The sequence below is a fragment of the Anoplophora glabripennis genome, unplaced genomic scaffold (genome assembly GCF_000390285.2).
Source record: "Anoplophora glabripennis isolate ALB-LARVAE unplaced genomic scaffold, Agla_2.0 scaffold7, whole genome shotgun sequence".
Classification (NCBI taxonomy): domain Eukaryota; kingdom Metazoa; phylum Arthropoda; class Insecta; order Coleoptera; family Cerambycidae; genus Anoplophora; species Anoplophora glabripennis.
The window spans coordinates 659,098-682,021 of record NW_019419456.1 but is presented as its reverse complement, the minus strand read 5'-3'; the positions used below and the strand labels follow the sequence as shown (position 1 = coordinate 682,021).

General features: G+C 34.1%; 1 protein-coding gene across 1 annotated transcript in view; it reads right to left on the bottom strand.

Annotated features, from left to right (window-relative positions):
- LOC108910639 (synaptotagmin-7) overlaps positions 1–21,744 on the bottom strand; it is a 49,567-nt gene extending 27,823 nt beyond the window's left edge. Inside the window, exons 1-2 of the mRNA XM_023456887.1 lie at positions 21,737–21,744; positions 2,695–2,833 (exon numbers count right to left, since the gene is read on the bottom strand). The gene's annotated coding sequence lies outside the window, so the exon portion shown is untranslated. The remainder of the gene's footprint in view (positions 1–2,694; positions 2,834–21,736) is intronic.
- Between the last annotated feature and the right edge of the window lie 1,180 nt (positions 21,745–22,924).

Below are 22,924 nucleotides of genomic sequence, written 5' to 3'. Positions count from 1 at the left end.
GACAACAACTCTATATAATACACGATGGGGTAGGGACACGAAATACTACACGCCACGAAAAAACAAACAGTACTGAGGACAAAATCAAGCTTCTCTCGCAGTTTCGCAACAACCTATTATATATTACTTTGTAATTAGTACCCAGTTCAATTAGTTTACTGAAAATTCTAATTCGAAACGCTTTTCTGCATTCATTAAGAACTGTTCTAAAGGGAAATTGAAAAAGCTAACGGGTCTAATCTCGGGATAAAAATAAAAGAAGCGGCGACCGCTTTGAACTTGTATCGGGTTTCGTTGGTAGTCCTTAATTGACACAGCTCTTTTGAAGGGATTTGCGAGCGGATTTTTCACACTGTACAGGATGGATGTTAAATACTTTCGTATATTTTAACTGTCACTTTCGACATGTCCATGATTCCAGTGTGTCGTTTTTCAAAATCACAATATTTTATGAAGACATTATTGAAAAAACCAATACACATGAAAAGCTATCATTTTTTCTTGCGCAGCAACGAATTGCGAGCCTGCCAAGTCATACGTCAAGAAAATTATTCAGAATAAGATCTTTTAGTGCAAGTTAAATCTAACTCCAATTACTGCAATAAAGTTTAACATTGCACTATTTAAAAAGCAAATATGTTGAATTAATAGTTAATTGTTTAGTCAACATCTGTCAAGTTGAAACGTCATAATCTTCCTATTCACATGTACACAACTCATACTTATAGTGCGCTACAAGTAATTAATTTAAATCAGTAAACTGACGCCTTATTGGACTTCATAATAACAACAACCTCTAAGTGTAGCTTCCAAAATGAATTTAAAAAGTAGATTGCAAAAAGAAATAACGAATATTAAATGTGAATTAAGAAATACTTACTTTCATCTTGCGTTCAATAAAATATGGTGGAGAATGGAGAGAATAAAAGAAAGGAATTTGAAGCTTCAAATGTCTAGTTTTCGGATCTGAAGTTTAGAATTTTTTAGCGTCAGCGGTTTTTGAGTAAAAAATGATGATTTGTCGTCTAGTTATCGTAGAAATCATCATCGAAAGAGAATAAAATTGTGTATCAGAATATAGAAAAACATATAGGGTATTCAATTTAAAAAAAAACCGACTTACGAAGGTTTGAAGATAACTAAACTCGGCATTAAATTTTTAGCACCTTGTATGCAATTAAGCCACTTTGAAAGTATGGATGGGAAGCTTAGGGGTCTAGCTATTCCTCCTATAAATATTGTTGCTTTATCTTTCTTACTATAAAATACACATGGTTTGAAGCTAGTCACTGTTTCTCTCAATTTTTTTGAAAAAAATTAAATATCTCGGAAACGGTTAATTTTAGGAATAGGGAAACTTCATAAAAGTCCACCTAAAATAACACGTAGAATCCAAAATTGCAATAATATATAGGGTGTTCCATTTAAAATAAGCAAGCTGATGACGACTTCCGGTATAACCGGAAGTGGTACCTGGACGCCATATTTTAGTTGAGAAGGGCATGCCCGAAAACCCGGTATCCCAAATTTTCAAAAGACACCCTGTATATTTGCAAACGATTTATCAGGAAAACACATTGGTTATCACCAGGCATGATATTTTGATGAATCAATAAAAAAAAATTGAAACAAACTGAAAACTATATTTTTCCAAACTGAATTAAATTTTGAATAGAGCATAATAGTCTCTTGTACTAAGTACTGCATAATTTTATTAGTATTTTCTCTGGCATGTATTAACGTTGACAAATTGACGTACTTGCGTCGATTTGTTATTTTCACAAACGGTGTTTTCTTGCTTTCAAATGTACGAGTATTTAATTAATATATTTAGTAAATTAGCATATTCAAATATTGAGACATGAATGTAGAATGAAGTGACAAATTACAGATTTACTATATACATGAGGAAAATCTTTTTAACACTGTAGTATTTCAAAATGAAACCACGAATCATCAGACAAAAACAACACTTCTAAGGTATATAATATCCCACAAAATTGATACATATAACATTTAACATTAAGACAACACCCAACAACAACTATTTTATATGTACACAGGTTAATACAACATATATACAGTACGCAGGCAAGTTTTAGTACAATTTTACACATAGAGAAGATGTAACGTTAACATCAATAAAAAAAATGGTACGATTGATAGGCACAACATTCAACTCACATATTATAGCTTTGGTGTCTTAATCGTAATTAATTATAACCCGACAATAAGGGTATGCGTTGTTCTTGTATGCAACCAGTTAAACTACAAATCAGTTACACCCACCTTCCCCTTGTAAATCATAAACAGCTACCGGTTATATTAACATCTATTACCAATTAACCACCATGACACTAACCTATGTTACCAATTTACGAACAATCTGAGGCCATGTACAGACATACGCTTACACGAAGAGTAGAAGGAGCAACAATCGAGCAGTTTAGGTTCAGTTTTACGAGAAGATAGTTTTGTAGAACCTCCAAAATGTCTCTGAAAACTTTAATCTCTTTTGTGTGATATTACGTGAGTATAAACGCGAAAAAAAGAACCGTTATATTTTTCACAAGTATTAGCCCTGAAGCAGAAGATTGTGTGGAAGTAGGGACGGTATATTATTATTCTCAGAGACGTTTTGGCGCCGCCACAGCCTTAAGGTCTATAAAATAGTAATAAACAGATCATGCTTACATCCTGGCTTACCGATGGGTGGTCCCCCTTGACATTCTGCAGCGCCTTGTTGGCAGGAGCAGTCGGAGTCCGTGCTTCTGCGGGGATGTTCCCCTGACTGCTGCCTGCTGGGGACTTCGCCTGGGGGCTCCCGGTCGTCCTGCAAGAGAAACCCTTAATTATTTCCTGCTGAGAACATTTATTGGAATGACATCCGCACCGACGTTTTCGCCTATAGTCACTTATACAGGGTGTTTTTAAGAGAAGTAGCACAAATGGTACCGGTGAATCAACAGCTAAAAATAACGCGTTTTGTATAAAAATGACCTTAGTAAACCAACTTTGAACCTTTACATCCTCTTTGTTTATTAACGAAAACAACGTATTTATATCAAAACTGGGATAAAAATTTCCGAGAAATTGATTGATGTACCTAATTAGATTTGAAAAAAAAATAATAATTTTTTAATAAGAAATGCGATTAAATTCGTATTTTTTTATGAACTTACGTCAAAAATTTAAAGGGGTGAAAAAGGAGCAAAAACTGAGTTAACTGATATCACAAACTTGTATCGAAAGTTTGAGGTCATAGAGAAAAAAGCTAATTAAAAATGTGTATAAAACAGTTTTGGAACTGCTGAAATACATGTATTTTATCGCGGTGAATACTTACAAAAAAATCTGTAACCTCTTTACGAGTTTGTAGGTTTCTTATGAAACAGGACTGTATTCGAAAGTCATTTTGTAATACACTGTTGTAGTGATTGCTGTGCTGTTTTTCGAGAGTCCATATAATAGCTGTATTTCCAAGTTTTCTTTTGAAAATGGCGCAATTTATTTAGCAATCGCGAATATTATGATATGCTCATAATTTATAGCGAAACATACGAAAATGCCCACAGAGCTTGTCAAGTGTAGGTACCGTGCACAATTTTATATCGTCCCATACTTCAAATATAATTATCCCTGAACAGTACGGGTTCATACAAGGACGGTTAACAATTTCAAACTTACCGTGTAAGACATCATTTATACGAATTTTTCTAAAGCGTTCGATAAACTCGATCACTCCAAACTTAGCAAGGTAGGTCTATGTAATGGTTTAATAAAATTATTTCATTCATATCTTCGTAACCGATCCCAATATGTGCAATATCGTGGGTTCAAATCAGATACATTTCTTCAGACATCAGGTGTACCTCAAGAGTCCATACTTGGACCTCTTCTGTTTGATATTTTTATTAATGATATTGCGTAAGATCTAAACATTCATTATTTATTATACACTTATGATGTAAAAATATTTGGTCAGATCAACTCTGTTTTGGACTGTGAGAATCTTCAGAGTAATCTTGCTTTCCGTAATGATTGGTGTATTAAAAACACGTTGACTCTTAATATTAGCAAGTGTAATGTTATGTCTTTTCATAGGAAAAATGTGCCTATTACGTTCGATTATGTATTGCAAGGCAGTGTTCTCAAGAGGCCTGATTGTATTAAAGACCTAGGTATTATTTTTGACGCACAGTTGAGTTTCTTGCGGCACATCCACGGTTCCTTAGCCGCTGCGTATAGGAGTCTCGCATTTGTTTTGAGAAACTCTCCAGTCTTCAGAAACCAGTCCATTCTGAGATTATTGTATACAACTTTTGTAAGATCTAAATTAGAATATGGTTCAGTTATATGGAATCGAATTTACGTTACATATAGATACCTTCTTATTAAAACGGGTAAAAGGAAGATTTTTTAAATCTGCCGCATTTCTGTTGGATGGGGTTTATCCTGCTCGAGGTACTCCACAAGAATTAATTATTCTGTACTCGGTTTAACCTACAGAGTCTTACTAGCAGACGTACCATGCACAGTTTAAAATTTTTATATAAAATTAAGTGCGAGTCCATTAATGAGCAGTTGTCGTATAGAGTTCCCAGAGTGAATTCTAGGAACTATCCTCTATTTATGTTACCCTTTGCCCGTACCAATTTATTATTAAAGTCGCCTTTATATCAAATTGCCTTTCAGCAAGAGTTTCCAGTGTACATGTGGCCCGGTATCGTTAATGACACTTTAATAGGACCTTTTGAATTGCCTAGACACTTAGACGGTGCTTCATATCTAGATCTTTTGCAAAGTGGCTTGCCAGAGTTATTGGAAGACGTGTCATTAAATATTTGGTAAAATATGTGGCTACTGCATGACGGAGCCCCCGCCCACTTTTTTCACAGAGTGCTTGATTTTCTAAACATTACTTTTCCCGATCGCTAGATAGGCCGCGGTAGTCTAGTTAGATGGCCCCCGGTCCCCGGACCTCACCTCTTTAGACTTCTTTTTGTGGGGATATGTGAAAAGTGTTGTGTATTCCACGGAAGTTCGTGACAACTGCGACATCGTATTGACAAAGCTTGTAATACGATTCGAGAGGACGTGGCAATGTTGCAACGCGTGCGAGCGAATTGGGTACGTCGAGCTGAAGCTTGTGTGCAAGTAAATGGTGGGTACATCGAACATCTTCTATGAAAATCAGCAGTTCTCAAAAGGTGGCATTTTACAATGTTCAGGTAAGTCAGATTTTAAAATTACATTTTACTCAACATAGATCCGTGTATTTACCTCATTTTGACATAACGCACATGTGGCAAAAATATTTGACATAAGTTCATTAACGCCATGTATGGCTAGAGAAAAAATAAAAAACGGATTTTGAAGTTCAAAGTCTATATTTTTAAGAAAACAAATATCCCATATTGATAAAATGATATTATCGATTTTCTCTGGTATCTCGAATATAGGCATTTTTTGAAGTTGTGTTTTCTGTGGCTCCATTTCTATAAATTGATGTTTATTTTGCACTTTTTTTGTATACGAATATTAATTTAAACAATATTATCCATAAATATCGACAAATACATGTTACAATTAAATTATTAATGAAAAAAAAATGATCGACAAATTATTAGCAATAACTAGATAAACAATGTTCTAGTCTGTTCGACACGAAAAATGAAGTAAAAAAATTCGTAAATTTGCATTTCAATTCATTTTATTTCTAGATTATTTGATATAAATTTAGCCACACTTTTGCCCACACTAAAGTCACACTAGTGCGAATTCGCACAGATCGGATTTTGCAACTCTCTAGTTTTGCCCACAATAACAGACTGATTCCAGCTGTGGTACGGCTCTACTGTTTGGGCTATAGAATGAATTATCTTGGTGGGGGGAGAAATGTCAGCTGTTTAAAGAAAACGGTGGTGTGAATTCGCACTAGTGTGACCTTGAGGGTTAAGGAACGAAATCCGTTGCACATCTCGCGGATAAACTGACTTTGGTCGAACAATACAGGGCGAATAATTCTTTTACAATTGTTCCTCCACTGCACATTCTATGTATAGATATGCTAATTTTAGTGACCCACAAACTTAAGGCTATTAGGGTATAGTTTAATTAAACATTGTACTAATTTCTCTGGGACATCGGGCAACTTTAGAGGGCCCTTATCTTTATAACAAATTTAATTTCGTCGCCGCTGAATGTCGGCGCTTCTGGAATTTAATAAATGCTTTAGCGTTCGAGGAGGCACGAGGTGAAACTGAAAAGTGTTGTAAAAATGAAGTCAAATAATGACTGAGTTCATTTGATAGGCTTTTTGAAAAAACAGATTTCATAATAATACGTTGAAATCATTCACTTTTTTTTAATTTCAAAGCAATCTGGAATTTTTTTTTATTTTTTAGCCTTAGTTGCAAAATGAAATATACGACACACGAGTGTGATATAGTTATATATTATTACATATTCGGAAATCTTATGAAAAGAGTTTTACGTTAAAAAAAATCGTCAAGATTTGTTGAAAAACAACGGAGTTACAGACTGTCAAAGTTGAAGGCATATTGTTAAACAAATTAGGTTGGTAGCAGCAAAAAAATACTGTCAAAACCGGCAACCCGAGTACTTTCCCAGCTAAAAATATTTTATTTGTGGAAGTATGTTAAGTGCATAAGAAATATTGTCAAAAGTCAGTGGGTCGCTTGATTTTCGGCGAGCCGTGGTGCGGCGGAAGGGTGGGGGAAGCGAACGACAGCGAATCCGAAGAAAATGTCGATAATATTCATAGTCCTGCCGTTAAATAAGGGAAATTCGCTTGAAAATAATATATTTGACAGTCTCCATTGTTTTTCAACGAATCTTGACGATTTTTTTTTTAACTTAAAGCTCTTTTCGTAAGCTATCCGAATATGTAATAATATATAACTATATCACGCTCATGGTCGTATATTTCATTTTGCAACTAAGGCTAAAAAATAAAAAATTATCCAGGTTGCAAATTTGAAATTAACAAAAAAAAATTATAGATTTCGATATATTATTATGAAATCTACCATGAAAAAAATCTATGCGATTGTGGAAGATCCTCGGGATCGTCCAAACTAATAATTAGTTAATTTGTTTATAAGGCCATAAATTGTAAACTATTCAGCTTACCGATTCCAGATTTCGTGTGAGTTATTAGACATTGATAAGGAATGAAAGGATGCGACGCCAAAACGTTCTGGTAATAATAACACAGTTTATAAATATTTAATTCAAAAGTCATAAATAAACTTCTTCTGTTTATAACTTGTGATCTAATCAATATTTTTTGACGCTCGAGGGCTCGTTTTGTAGGTCTTTTGAAGACGAAAAAAAGTACTTTACTGTTTTCTCGTGGAAATGAACGAAAAATAGTTATAAGCGAAAAACCTGAATTTACGTAAAAATTATACAATTAACCGCCCTGTAAACAATCTTCCCCCCATTTTTATTACTGTGGAAACTAGTATGTTATTGTACATAATGTTTAGCATCTATAAATTCAGCTTGCTGAAACAAAAAGTCGCGTCCAACTCTATATTTCTAAAGTAGATGAAGGACCAGTCAGAGAAAAGTTTCATTATGCGTCGTTAGAGGGCATTTACCTAGAACTTAAAATTTGTTTTGTTCAATACTTTTTTCTCTTGAGCGAAACAATATCAGAAAAAATTATGTATTCTTTTTCAAGCCGCCAAATGTAACCGTTTACCAGGAAATCGCTATTAATGTGTTATTAAACATTAAATTTTTGATAATTCTGTAACTAATCAATCAATCAATTACTTGTGGGGTACACTCAAACAAATTATGTAGAGCAGACCTTTGGACAATAACACCGACCAGGTAAAACAGCGTATTTGGGAACCTGGTTAGACGAAACTATAATGAATTCTTTGCTCGTCTTTAAATTTGGTGGAGTCTTCGAATAATGTTTTATTAAACGTTTTATTTTCTAAATTTATTAAGTTATAAAAAAATCAAATCAGTTTTATGTACGAATTGTTTGATTTAAAAACTAAAGTAACCTTTTGGTATTGCCTCTTGCATTTTGGAATAGTAAAAATTTTCACATCAAAGAAAGTTTACGAGGCCCCCGTTTCTTAAAAATGAACTCCATCATACTTTTACGCCTACTTTTACGGCCCATTTAGAAATTTTAGGTGTTCTCTTACGCCCGGATTGTGTTGCGACTTAAGTCTAATCTGTATAAGATTGTCGGTAATAAAATTTTATCGCCATCCCCGAGCCTCGGGGCTGTGCGTTGTCGAACCGAAAACGCGGAGGTCGTTCCTTAATTTCAACAAGAGTCGGAGCTCTACTTCAATTACCGGAGACACTTTGTGCTAGATGTCGTTATTTAGTGCTCGAGGATTTATTCTATTTCACGGGGCATTCGCTACAGCTTTAGCAAAGGATGAAAGGTTAACGAAGGCAAATTTTTTTACAGTGGTTTGTACTAAAATAATGAGTAATAATGTATAGGGTGTTGGCAAACTTTGAAAGGTTTGTTCAAGTTATCTAATTTTTAGGTGGAACTATATACAGGGTAATTCAGTCATAATGCCACTAATTTTAAGGAAAGATAGGAAACATGAGTAGTATACGAGTACGTTAATAAAAAAAATTTAAAATGCATATTTAGGTTGAAAAAAAAATGTTTCAAATCGTTATTTCGGACTGCTCCTGACCGCTGGCGGCCGGCATTGATACATTTACAGCTCCCAAGTCGGCCTGAAGCGACGCTGCCAAATTTAAACATTTTCCTTGTATTAGACATAATAAATAAACGGTTGTATTTCAGAAACTCTTATTTTTTCTCCAGACCTTGCTTTGGGATGTCCTCAAACGCCTTTAAATGGTTCTTGTCGAAATATTAGGTTGCTTCTCAACTACTCGTTGCGGTGTCAAAGACCCGGTATCGCGAAGACGTTGCAAAACTCGCACGAAGATTCGTGGACTTGAAAAACGTCTATGAGTGAAACGCCTCCGATATTCGGTTGCAGCAGCATTCTTAGTCATTACGACTGACACGCGAAACAATCCGAAATAAACTGCGGGTTGTATTGCATTCTGCATACTTTCTACATATCCCCTCTCTATACGTATCTCCAAATTTGCCAGAAAATAATCCGGAAGATACTATTAACGGTGGTAGATTTGAATATTTTATTATTATTTATATGGTTCTGATCTGGCAATGCTGTTTCACTTCAATATTCGAATGTTTTGTATTCCGCCAACACGGGTCGTCCTGGTCAGAAAATGTGAGGGCACTGAATTAGCGGTAGTTACAGGGTAATTTGCTTATTTTTTAAAAGGTCGAGAAAAAACATTTTTTTTTGATTTTCTGTCTTTATTACACCTTCCAAGTACGTGGTTAAAATTAATGACATTATTACTGAATCACCCTGTATTGTTGGCTGTTTTAGACCAATATTCTCAGACATTCAGAAATTCCAGGACCGGTCTTAAAATATTTAATTAGAAAAGTTCATCAACAAATTCACCCCTAACGGAAGCTGCGTATGACGTTTTTGTCAACCCTTTTGTTGAATTTTTTATAAATAATAAATTTTTACTAAACTGACAAGTCAGAGATTTGAGACCATGTTTTATTAATGCATAACTGAACTGCGGTTTTCAAAATTTGTAATGGACGATTAAAGTACATTTCTAAGAATGTTTCGACACGCTCTTATTATGCGCTCTATCATATTTTTTCTCGTAGCAGGTCCTTCAGCGTACATGGTATTTTTAGATTACCCCGGATCGAATCGATCTTGCCTTGACTGACCGTGTCGAAGCGATTTTGCCTTGACTAGCCTGGTCGAAGCCATCTTGCCTTGACTGGCCGGGTTATAGCGATCTTGCCTTGACTGGGATTTGACCCTGACCTTCAAATAACCTTTAAGCTTGACCTCCAGGTCATGGTCAAGGTCATTATCGTATGATCCCATCAAGCTAGATTCCTTCGTCACAAAAGCTTTCTCAGAACACTAATTTACCTTAAAATAACCTGTTAGTCACTTTGACCCATAACATAAAGACATATATGCATGTAAAATATTCCACCTTATCCATTTCCGGTCTCTAATGACCTCTACGATTGACCTTTGGGTCAAGGTCACCATTTAATTTCCCCCTCAGAACTCTACAACTTTTATCTAAAAAGTTTTTCACCAAAGTGCTTTCATAAGAAGATATTGTAGTGCGTTATTTAAAATAGAACACCCTGCATACTGGAAATAAAATATTTTTAGCTTTACAGGGTGTTCCCTTTCGCATGCACGCTACATAAATTTATTATATTATTGCATTTTTGAATTCCTTGGTTAATATTAGGTATAGTTTATTAAATGCTCATGGTGTTTAAAACCTTTTCGAGATATCAGTTGTTTTGGTAAAAATCACGTTCGTTTTGGCATAAATTACTCTATCTTGTCATCTGTGAGCAAAACGTGTACCCTATTCTGACTCGGAAATATTGAGACCTACATTTAATAATCTCACTAGTTGAAAAACTTTTTTCTTCAAATGGAATGACCCATGTTAATTGTCATGTAAATGCAAAATTGAATGCTCTTTCGACTGGTATAAGGTTGTCCATACCTATCTTTCAGTTTTCCAGAAAAATCAGTTCTTTTCTAAAGTCCGAAAAAGTATGTAACAGCGTCAAGAAGGCCATGCAAAACCACTTTTCTCTCACATTTTATCAGACCTTGGACTGATGGTGTCAATATTTACTAGCATGTTTAAAAAGTGGTTTGACAAACAAAAGAAAATCACTAACAACAACTAAAACAAAACGCAAAACGAAACAAACTGAAACTGGAACACAATAAGGAGAAGAATATTTAGACCGCTGATTTACATCAATTGCTCGAAGTGTCCTCCATTGTGATTAATACACAAACGAATTCGGTTTTTAAAAGACTGTTCAACATTGGTCAGCATGTCTGGCGTAATTTCTTGAAATGCTACTGTAATGCGCTGCCACCTATCTTCCGCGATAGTTGGTGGTGTAACGTAAACTTTGCCTTTTATAAATCCCCATAAAACGAAGTCGCAACTTGTCATATCTGGATACCTTGAAGGCCAACTCACTGGTCCCCCGCGTTCAATTCATCTGTTGGGATAAATTTCGTGTAAAAACTGATGAACCGAAACGGTATTGTGAGGTGGAGCACCATCATGATGCATGCACATTCTTCGAAGTATAGCTAAAGGAATGTCGCTTAACAAATCTTCTAGAGTGTTTGTTAAAAGTTTAAATAAACTGCTCCAGTTAGATGCTGGTCAAAAAAGAATGGCCCTATGACATGCGGTCCCAAAATTGCTCCCCACACGTTCAAAGACCATCTTTGGCTATGAGTTGACCGGAATTGGTGAGTGTGTTATAATAATGGTAATTATGACTATTAACGAAACCATTTTTATTAAAAGTAGCCTCATCCGAGAACATGACCATTTCATTTAAATAAATCATCATCTTGATTTAACATCTCAAGTGCCCACTACAAAGCTCCAGTCTCCGTTGAAAGTCTACTTTTAGTAACTCTTGGTGTAATTGGATGCGATAAGGATGTGCTGCGCTGTGCTTTTGTAAAATCCTATGTGTCGACGTTGTACTAATACAATTGCAAGGCCTTCTTGATGCTGTTACATAGCTACTTTTTCGGACTTTGGAAAAGAACCTGATTTTTCTGGAAAACTATTGGAGATAAGTATGGACAACCTGATATCAGTCGAAAGGGCATTCAATTTTGTATTCACGCATTACAATTAATATGGGTTATTCGATTTGAAAAAAAAGTTTTTCAACACGTAAGATTATTAAATGTAGTTCTCAGTATTTCCGAGTCTGAATAACGTACACGTTTTGTTTACACATGACAAGAGTAATTTATGCCAAAACAAACTGTGAAAACTGCAGGTTTCTAATTCTTACCGTTTAGACGCTATCTAGCCTCATTTAGAGGGCTGAAATCGAGATTTTTTTCAAAAACAACTGATTATCTCGAAAACGGTAAGTTTTACGCACCATGTACATGTAATAAACTGTAATATTAACTAAGGAAGTGAAAAACGCAATTTTATATACATGGTGTTCCATTTAAAATAACAAACTTATGTAGCGCCCACGCGAAATGGAACGCCCTGTAAAGCTAAAAATATTTTCTTTACATGGTCTACAAGATTCCAGACAACTTTTATTAAAACCATTTCTATTATAAATTTTACAGTTACAGTGTTACAGAAGAATCCCTTTTGGTGAAACATCCTGTATACAGAAAAAAATAAGTGTTTTTCATGTACCTATATTTGTTTTGAATTTCGGAAAATATGTAAACAGTATCTTCCATTTTTCAGTTTGTTTTTTCAGAATCATTACATCTCTAATCTAAAAATGAATTGCGAGGTTCGTGGTCACCCCATGTCTTTATCCTAAAAGCAAATTCAAACAAAAAAATGGTCTTAAGTTGTAACTTTACCGCGTCAGACAATTCTTCCTCGACAGTTCACACATCACCACCGTACCGGGGGTTGCGTCACCTCGTAATTACACTCGATCCCAACTTCATCCCTCTAACCGCTTCATAAGTCAATTTTCCGGCTTCGTACCCCAATAATTCCACGACTCACCTTCGCCACTTCAACGTGGGCAAAATTCATTAATAAAATTAATCCCCCTTTATTAGAACCCATCCAGCGGATCGCCTCTTTACTTAGTAACCGAGTTATCGATCGGATGCCACCTGTTTATTCTTTTACTCCGGCAATAAATCCTCGATCCCGGCCACCGACCACCCCGGCTCATCCCAGATTTATATGGCAGCGAGTAAAAACCGCACTGGCGGGGAAGATAAAGCATTCACAACCGCTCATATTCCCCGGCAAGGTATATTATCGGGTTTAATGGAAAAATGTCTATAATTTTTGGGGAACCCTTGCGAATCCCGCTTCTGACCGGGGACGGCCAGAGCTGGGTACGATTACAGAAGAACTTTTGAATCTATGAATACTGAATACTCCGTTGAAGGAATATCTAAGATTACTTGAATCCTGGATACAATACTCAAAGGGTACTCGAATCGGAATACTTGTATTCGAGTACTCATATTTGTTGAATAAAAGTATTGTTGTATTAAAGACGAAGTACGATGTTTCTGAGGTTAAACACAAAAATTAAATAATGATACTTCGAACTGGAATAAGTATAAATATGAAATAAGACATTTTGTTAGGTTAGAATATTATATGTCAAAATATCGCCGAGAGGAATAAGTTTGCGGGTGAGAAACAGGACTAGTTGTGTTAATGTGGAAAATTTCCCTCTCCCCTTTGAGACGCTCTCGTTCCAATGTCAAATGTGCATGTCTAACTCACCCGCAAACTTAATCCTGTTCAAGACTACCTGTATATTTTTAAATTGACTATCAATTTTTTGATAAATTTAGTACCTACTGCAGTTAAAAAAGTATCAAAATATGGCGGATTATATTTAATGTTATCTAAAAAGTTATGCATCATATGGAAATGTTTTTCTTAGAAAAATTAGAGCAATTCGGATTAAGAAAATTTTTATATTTCTCCCCCAAAACCTTAAAAGGTTATTAAAAAAATTATTATTTTACTTTTTACGGCATAATACAGGTCATTGAATAATGTTTTGCAGTTGCGAAGGCGTGTTTCTTCGTAAGTGTATCGTCCTGTGAATTTTCAGTGTAATTTCTCATTAAAATAAATCAATGAATGAGAAAAATAAACGAAAGGAATTTCATTCCCAGTCCAAGGGTATCGTGTTTAACGGGTATAATTATTTTACTTTCAGTACAACTAACATAATAAAAGTGTAGATCTCTAGATCTGGGCGAGATCCGGAACATTTTCAAAATTGCAAAAATGTTTAAAAATTTTAAAAACTACCTATTTTATCTGAGTTTTTTACTTATATCTTCGAACCTATGCATTTTGGAAGAATATCGAAGAGAAAAAAGTTTTAGAATTGAATTTTGCACAATATATTGTAAGTTAAAAATGTTTAAATTTATTACCGATGTTGCAAAATAGCAATAATTGATGAAAAAAAAGTTTTTTGGATAATTTTTTAAAATATTTTAATTGCTCCTAGGGCATTCTAATTTTGACAAAAAAAACTTTAGTGTATAATAAAATAACACCAAATTTCATTAAAATCAATTACTTATATAGTTTTCGTAAAATAATTTTTTGAAAAAAATTTTGAAAATTTTTTTTGAATTTTCAAATTGTCGCGCAGTCTCAAATAAAGCATCTAGATACTTGAAATTTTTTTCACATAGCTCAACCTCAAATGGTTTTTGAAAAATTGAAATGACGACCACAGTAAATTTTTAAAGTTGCAATTTAGTTTTTTTCAAAAATTATAATTTTAAAGTACTCGGAAAGACGCTTCTTTAAAAAAAAAGTTAAATTCCGTTCATTGGTTCTCGAGATATAATCGGTCAAAGTTTATCGACATTTACCATTATTTTATAAACAATTTAGCAATAATCTTCGTTTTTCTCAGTTCTAAACTGGAAAAAATTTTCATATCCATAAGTTATCGGCAACATAGATAAATCAGCGGAAAAGCTGTCGCTCGCACGCGCGGAAAGTGACTCGAAACACGAAAAGTGGGGGAGGGGGCTGTTATAAACAAAGTTTATTATTTATGCATTAAATATACATACTGTATATTTTACCCCATGCTATTGCATTTTTCTCAATGAAAAAAATTCTTTACGTATATACATATTTCAACAGTCTGAATNTGATGGTGTCAATATTTACTAGCATGTTTAAAAAGTGGTTTGACAAACAAAAGAAAATCACTAACAACAACTAAAACAAAACGCAAAACGAAACAAACTGAAACTGGAACACAATAAGGAGAAGAATATTTAGACCGCTGATTTACATCAATTGCTCGAAGTGTCCTCCATTGTGATTAATACACAAACGAATTCGGTTTTTAAAAGACTGTTCAACATTGGTCAGCATGTCTGGCGTAATTTCTTGAAATGCTACTGTAATGCGCTGCCACCTATCTTCCGCGATAGTTGGTGGTGTAACGTAAACTTTGCTTTTTATAAATCCCCATAAAACGAAGTCGCAACTTGTCATATCTGGATACCTTGAAGGCCAACTCACTGGTCCCCCGCGTTCAATTCATCTGTTGGGATAAATTTCGTGTAAAAACTGATGAACCGAAACGGTATTGTGAGGTGGAGCACCATCATGATGCATGCACATTCTTCGAAGTATAGCTAAAGGAATGTCGCTTAACAAATCTTCTAGAGTGTTTGTTAAAAGTTTAAATAAACTGCTCCAGTTAGATGCTGGTCAAAAAAGAATGGCCCTATGACATGCGGTCCCAAAATTGCTCCCCACACGTTCAAAGACCATCTTTGGCTATGAGTTGACCGGAATTGGTGAGTGTGTTATAATAATGGTAATTATGACTATTAACGAAACCATTTTTATTAAAAGTAGCCTCATCCGAGAACATGACCCATTTCATTTAAATAAATCATCATCTTGATTTAACATCTCAAGTGCCCACTACAAAGCTCCAGTCTCCGTTGAAAGTCTACTTTTAGTAACTCTTGGTGTAATTGGATGCGATAAGGATGTGCTGCGCTGTGCTTTTGTAAAATCCTATGTGTCGACGTTGTACTAATACAATTGCAAGGCCTTCTTGATGCTGTTACATAGCTACTTTTTCGGACTTTGGAAAAGAACCTGATTTTTCTGGAAAACTGTTGGAGATAAGTATGGACAACCTGATATCAGTCGAAAGGGCATTCAATTTTGTATTCACGCATTACAATTAATATGGGTTATTCGATTTGAAAAAAAAGTTTTTCAACACGTAAGATTATTAAATGTAGTTCTCAGTATTTCCGAGTCTGAATAACGTACACGTTTTGTTTACACATGACAAGAGTAATTTATGCCAAAACAAACTGTGAAAACTGCAGGTTTCTAATTCTTACCGTTTAGACGCTATCTAGCCTCATTTAGAGGGCTGAAATCGAGATTTTTTTCAAAAACAACTGATTATCTCGAAAACGGTAAGTTTTACGCACCATGTACATGTAATAAACTGTAATATTAACTAAGGAAGTGAAAAACGCAATTTTATATACATGGTGTTCCATTTAAAATAACAAACTTATGTAGCGCCCACGCGAAATGGAACGCCCTGTAAAGCTAAAAATATTTTCTTTACATGGTCTACAAGATTCCAGACAACTTTTATTAAAACCATTTCTATTATAAATTTTACAGTTACAGTGTTACAGAAGAATCCCTTTTGGTGAAACATCCTGTATACAGAAAAAAATAAGTGTTTTTCATGTACCTATATTTGTTTTGAATTTCGGAAAATATGTAAACAGTATCTTCCATTTTTCAGTTTGTTTTTTCAGAATCATTACATCTCTAATCTAAAAATGAATTGCGAGGTTCGTGGTCACCCCATGTCTTTATCCTAAAAGCAAATTCAAACAAAAAAATGGTCTTAAGTTGTAACTTTACCGCGTCAGACAATTCTTCCTCGACAGTTCACACATCACCACCGTACCGGGGGTTGCGTCACCTCGTAATTACACTCGATCCCAACTTCATCCCTCTAACCGCTTCATAAGTCAATTTTCCGGCTTCGTACCCCAATAATTCCACGACTCACCTTCGCCACTTCAACGTGGGCAAAATTCATTAATAAAATTAATCCCCCTTTATTAGAACCCATCCAGCGGATCGCCTCTTTACTTAGTAACCGAGTTATCGATCGGATGCCACCTGTTTATTCTTTTACTCCGGCAATAAATCCTCGATCCCGGCCACCGACCACCCCGGCTCATCCCAGATTTATATGGCAGCGAGTAAAAACCGCACTGGCGGGGAAGATAAAGCATTCACAACCGCTCATATTCCCCGGCAAGGTATATTATCGGGTTTAATGGAAAAATGTCTATAATTTTTGGGGAACCCTTGCGAATCCCGCTTCTGACCGGGGACGGCCAGAGCTGGGTACGATTACAGAAGAACTTTTGAGTCTATGAATACTGAATACTCCGTTGAAGGAATATCTAAGATTACTTGAATCCTGGATACAATACTCAAAGGGTACTCGAATCGGAATACTTGTATTCGAGTACTCATATTTGTTGAATAAAAGTATTGTTGTATTAAAGACGAAGTACGATGTTTCTGAGGTTAAACACAAAAATTAAATAATGATACTTCGAACTGGAATAAGTATAAATATGAAATAAGACATTTTGTTAGGTTAGAATATTATATATCAAATTATCGTCGAGAGGAATAAGTTTGCGGGTGAGAAACAGGGCTATACTCCGCGGTCGAGAGAGAGTGACTAAGACATAATATAAATACACTATTACTATAATGCGCATAAAATATAAAATGATTTTTATAACGGTTCAATATTATTTATCTTTGTGCCGCTCACTACGCACATCGATAGAATCTATAATCGTCTATAGACTGAATTACACTGAACGTCGATCTATATTCTATCTCTGTCTTTTGCAGACTTGATTTATCCGTCCTGAGAAACGTCATAGCATAAGCGTAGACTAGAGGTCTAATTCAATGGCTATAATAAATTTATAAATTAAAAAAACACATTGGGACGTTTTAAAAAGCTGTAATAATTAAAATGGATCAAAGTGCCGGTTATAGCAACCCGTAAAAAAATATTAGATGTTATGTTTTATTATCTTTTTTCAATATTATCTATATTTTGTTGCCTTTTACGCAGACACACCGATGGATTTTCGTTCCCGGCACGCTTCATCTCCATTACTAGTCCAAAAGCTAGCGATGAGTCACTCTCTATAATTTCTACCGCGGAGTATAGATACTTGAAATTTTTTTCACATAGAAAAGACCGCTCAACCTTACATGGTTTTTGAAAAATTGAAATGACGACCACAGTAAATTTTTAAAGTTAACACTTTTTTTATTTTTAAACAATTAAATTACATTTATCAATTTGCAATTTAGTTTTTTTCAAAAATTATAATTTTAAAGTACTCGGAAAGACACTTCTTTAAAAAAAAAAGTTAAATTCCGTTCTTCATTGGTTCTCGAGATATAAGCGGTCAAAGTTTATCGGCATTTACCATTAATTTATAAACAATTTAGCAATAATCTTCGTTTTTCCGAGATCTAAGCTGGAAAAAATTTTCATATCCATATGTTATCGGCAACATAGATAAACCAGCGGAAAAGCTGTCGCTGGCACGCGCGGAATGTGACTCGAAACACGAAAAGTGGGGGAGGGGGCTTTCGCTCCGAGGCTGAATTTGGAGGTTCATATCTCGGCTTCTAATGGACCAATTTCGATCTTTTTTTTAATCCGATGTCTCACGAGCCAAGGAATTCGAATATCGTAATGCCAACTGTCTAATTTGCACATATTTTGTTATAAACAAAGTTTATTATTTATGCATTAAATATACATACTGTATATTTTACCCTATGCTATTGAATTTTTCTCAATGAATAAATTTCTTTACGTATATATTTCAACAGTTTGAATATGAATGTATTTAGTTATAGTATTACAATTATTTAAATACCTTTTTTTTATTTTGATATAGCAAAATGAGAGGAGTACGAATAGGTCATCAAAAATCAATAAATATGTAAATAATTTTTACACGAATTTTGAGTTTAAAGAATTTTGCCACTTTTCTATGCTTTTAAAATATATTTATAACGAGCGTTCAAATAAAAACGTGGTCAAGTTGGTTCTGAAAATTTGGACGTAGGGCGTAGCGTATAGCAAATGAACTTAAACGTCATCTGTCAAAGCGCTATATCGCCGCTATCAATTTGAATATTTTCGTTTCAAAAAGCGTTTAAAATGGTGTTTTCTCAAGAACAAAAAGTGTTTATCATAGAGTCCTACTTTAGAAATGGACGCAAGATTGANTAATAAAAAGTTTTTTGGATAATTTTTTAAAATATTTTAATTGCTCCTAGGGCATTCTAATTTTGACAAAAAAAACTTTAGTGTATAATAAAATAACACCAAATTTCATTAAAATCAATTACTTATATAGTTTTCGTAAAATAATTTTTTGAAAAAAATTTTGAAAATTTTTTTTGAATTTTCAAATTGTCGCGCAGTCTCAAATAAAGCATCTAGATACTTGAAATTTTTTTCACATAGCTCAACCTCAAATGGTTTTTGAAAAATTGAAATGACGACCACAGTAAATTTTTAAAGTTGCAATTTAGTTTTTTTCAAAAATTATAATTTTAAAGTACTCGGAAAGACGCTTCTTTAAAAAAAAAGTTAAATTCCGTTCATTGGTTCTCGAGATATAATCGGTCAAAGTTTATCGACATTTACCATTATTTTATAAACAATTTAGCAATAATCTTCGTTTTTCTCAGTTCTAAACTGGAAAAAATTTTCATATCCATAAGTTATCGGCAACATAGATAAATCAGCGGAAAAGCTGTCGCTCGCACGCGCGGAAAGTGACTCGAAACACGAAAAGTGGGGGAGGGGGCTGTTATAAACAAAGTTTATTATTTATGCATTAAATATACATACTGTATATTTTACCCCATGCTATTGCATTTTTCTCAATGAAAAAAATTCTTTACGTATATACATATTTCAACAGTCTGAATATGATATTTAAATATATATATTATTTTATTTTGATATAGCAAGATTAGAGGAGTACGAATATGTCATCAAAAATCAATAAAATAAATAATTTTTACACGAATTTTGAGTTTAAAGAATTTGGCCACTTTTCTATGCTTTTAAAATATAGTTATATTATGGTAATCAAGTTTTATTAGTTTGTGTGCATCAATTGCATTTCACGAAATTCACGTTTTAATTATTAAATTAAAAAAATACATATTTCCTGATTTTAATGATCTCTGTGTTAATTCATTGAAGTATAACAAAATTTTCTTCTATATCTCAGAATCTACACAGTAGAATGCTGTCGTATTTGGCTAAAAAGCAAGGGGTTATGACGTAGTTTTTATGTGTGCAAGATTTTCTCAATTGTATAGAAAATTTCTTGGGCAATAAATAATTGTTTATAAAGTAAAATGCTGAAAAATTAAAAAAAAATCTAAACGGTTATAGAAGTGTAAAAATAGGTATTTTTAGTATTGATCGTTGTTTATTATGACAAGTATCCCTAAAAAATTGTGTGCCCTTTCTAAACCTTAATTTAAATCCATGCTACGCGAACTTTTTGAAATTTTCTTAATTAACAATTCTGACAATCGAAAACCACGCTATCGATCGTTGCAAAATTTTTAGGGTAGAATTGACATGTTTTACTATTTGTTCACAAAGTTTCATCGGTATTTATAAATATTTACTTATTTTAAAAATTATTCCAAGTGTACGTATGATTTTCTACTATTTTTCGCCCAATGTTAATGCAAAATTTAACTTTTTTGATTCGCAGATGTCGTAACTTTATAGAAAATCGTCAAATAAACAAAAAATAAATCATGACTTTTTTATTTAGGGCTTACTTTCAATGTTACACGAAAAAATATGTCGAAAAACTGGTCAATTTTCGTTCTTTTTGTATGTTTGCTGTTCCCCCGAATTTAGCAATGTTTTTTTGGAATAGGCAAACTCGGATACTTATTCTACATAATATTTGGGATTTTTCTGTACAACAAAACAGATTACTTTTGAAGTCAAACGCATCGAATGTTCTACCGCTTGGACTAAATTAAAAAATCTTGTTGTAGCTGCTACAGGAGTATCTTTAGCCACTACAGGGAGAATTTTCAATGAAAGTGTTGAGTTGCAAGTTCTAATTTTTTTAACATGTCAATTATCTGGAAAACGGTTAGATTTAGGCACAGCGAAGCTTCAACATTTATGTCGTATTTTAATTCAATTTGGTCGATAGTGCAATAATATATGGGGTGTTCTATTTAAAATAACAAAGTTGACAGCTACTTCCGGTATAACCGGAAGTGCTATGTTGATGGCATTATTTTCATTGAAGAGGGCATATCTTATAACCCCCGTAAACACAATTTCAGAGTCATACTATTTTTGGTTTCTCTGAAACGTTTAATAGTCCACTTACCGTGAAGAACCCTGTATACTATACATATATTTTAATATTCTGAAAATAACGCGATAACATAACTTTATTGATTCATTCTTTTCATTGAATTCTATCTCGACAAATATTGTACGGACTGTACTGAATTCTGAATATCTAAGAGTGATAAATACGAATACTAAAAACTGTCAAAATAAAAGTATTCAGTACTTGAATGATGATTATACAAATATTATACCGAGTACTGTTCATGAATACATCGTACTCGAGTACATAAAAGTATTCAGTACTTGAATGAATACACAAATATTGTACCGAATACTGTTCATGAATCATCATACTCGAGTACACAAAAGTATTCAGTACTTGAATGAATGCACAAATATTGTATCGAATACTGTTCATGAATACATCATACTCGAATACAGAAAAGTATTCAGTACTTGAATGATGATTAAACAAATATTGTACCGAATACATTGTACTCAAGTACGCCCCAGTTCTGGGGACAGCACAGACGATTTTAACCGATCGTTCACGTAACAAAACTAAAGCACTAATTACACATCTGGAATGTGGATACTTACTCTAACTGCGCTCTGTAGTCCAGGAATAGTCCACGGCAAGGAGAGACGGCACATGAAAAGAAAAAAAAAACATATTTAGCAAAGGACAAATTACAACTTTCACATGACTACAAATTGACTCTGTCAGGTAGGAAAATTTCAGGGATCTGTAATTTTGAGGTACGCCACACACATAGAATACAAAGCAGCAAAGACAAACAGTGCCTGCGTGTCCCCATGGTTATATGTTTGGAATTATGTGGTTATGTAGGTATACATTTTTCAAATGAAACACAGACGATTGATTGTATTTATTTACGTTTATGTCAAATATGGCAGTTGTTTTACATAATTTGCAGTGTAAATAATTCGCTTATTAAGAACGTACGCAGTAACAGTATATTAAGTATTAAGCTCAATAAGTGTTCTTTACTGGTTTAGGATATGTTTGGAGATTGAGTTTTTTCAAAATGTTTCGTTTCGAATCAAATGCGCCTTAGTCTGACCACTGGAAATTGTTTCTAATACATCATACATGGTACATCACCAACACTCAGGCCCTTAGTACAACAAAGAATAACGCTTTACACTTGTGTTATATTTTAGAAACATATTCGATGTTTTCGGTGCCATAACCTAAAAAAACTTTCACAGTTCGCATGGGCGCAGCTAGGATTTTAGCTTGGGGTGGGCCCAGGGCTGCTGCAAGGTCTATGGAGGCCTCTAATAAAAAAAATCCAAGTTTGGACAGGACTTACCTAATACAATGCGAAACGTCGCCTGTTAAAATGTTAAAATTGTTGTCACCGCCGTTCTTGGTGGTGAATACTCGAAATATTTAGAATTATTCAAATTTCGTGGCTGAAAACATACATAGGTGTAGTATTTTCGAAACCGTTCACTAACCAAAGAGCGACCGAAATTTTCGCCCCTTTGTGAGACCTCATAAATTTACTCCAAATGTGTGCCAAAAGATAGTCTATGATGAGACTTGAATCGTCTATAAGTTTTAGCTTGAGGCTGCATTTTGTTTTCAAGTTACGGTTGATTAAAGTTGTCATTTTTACATGGATTGTTATAGGGTTTTCAAAGTCGCTGATTTAAAATCAAAGGTTCGTTAATCTCTATGACTTCAGATTCTGGGAAAGGTCTTCAGAAACCTTTCCCAGAAAGGTTGACGAAATCATTGATTTAAAATCAAAGGTTCGT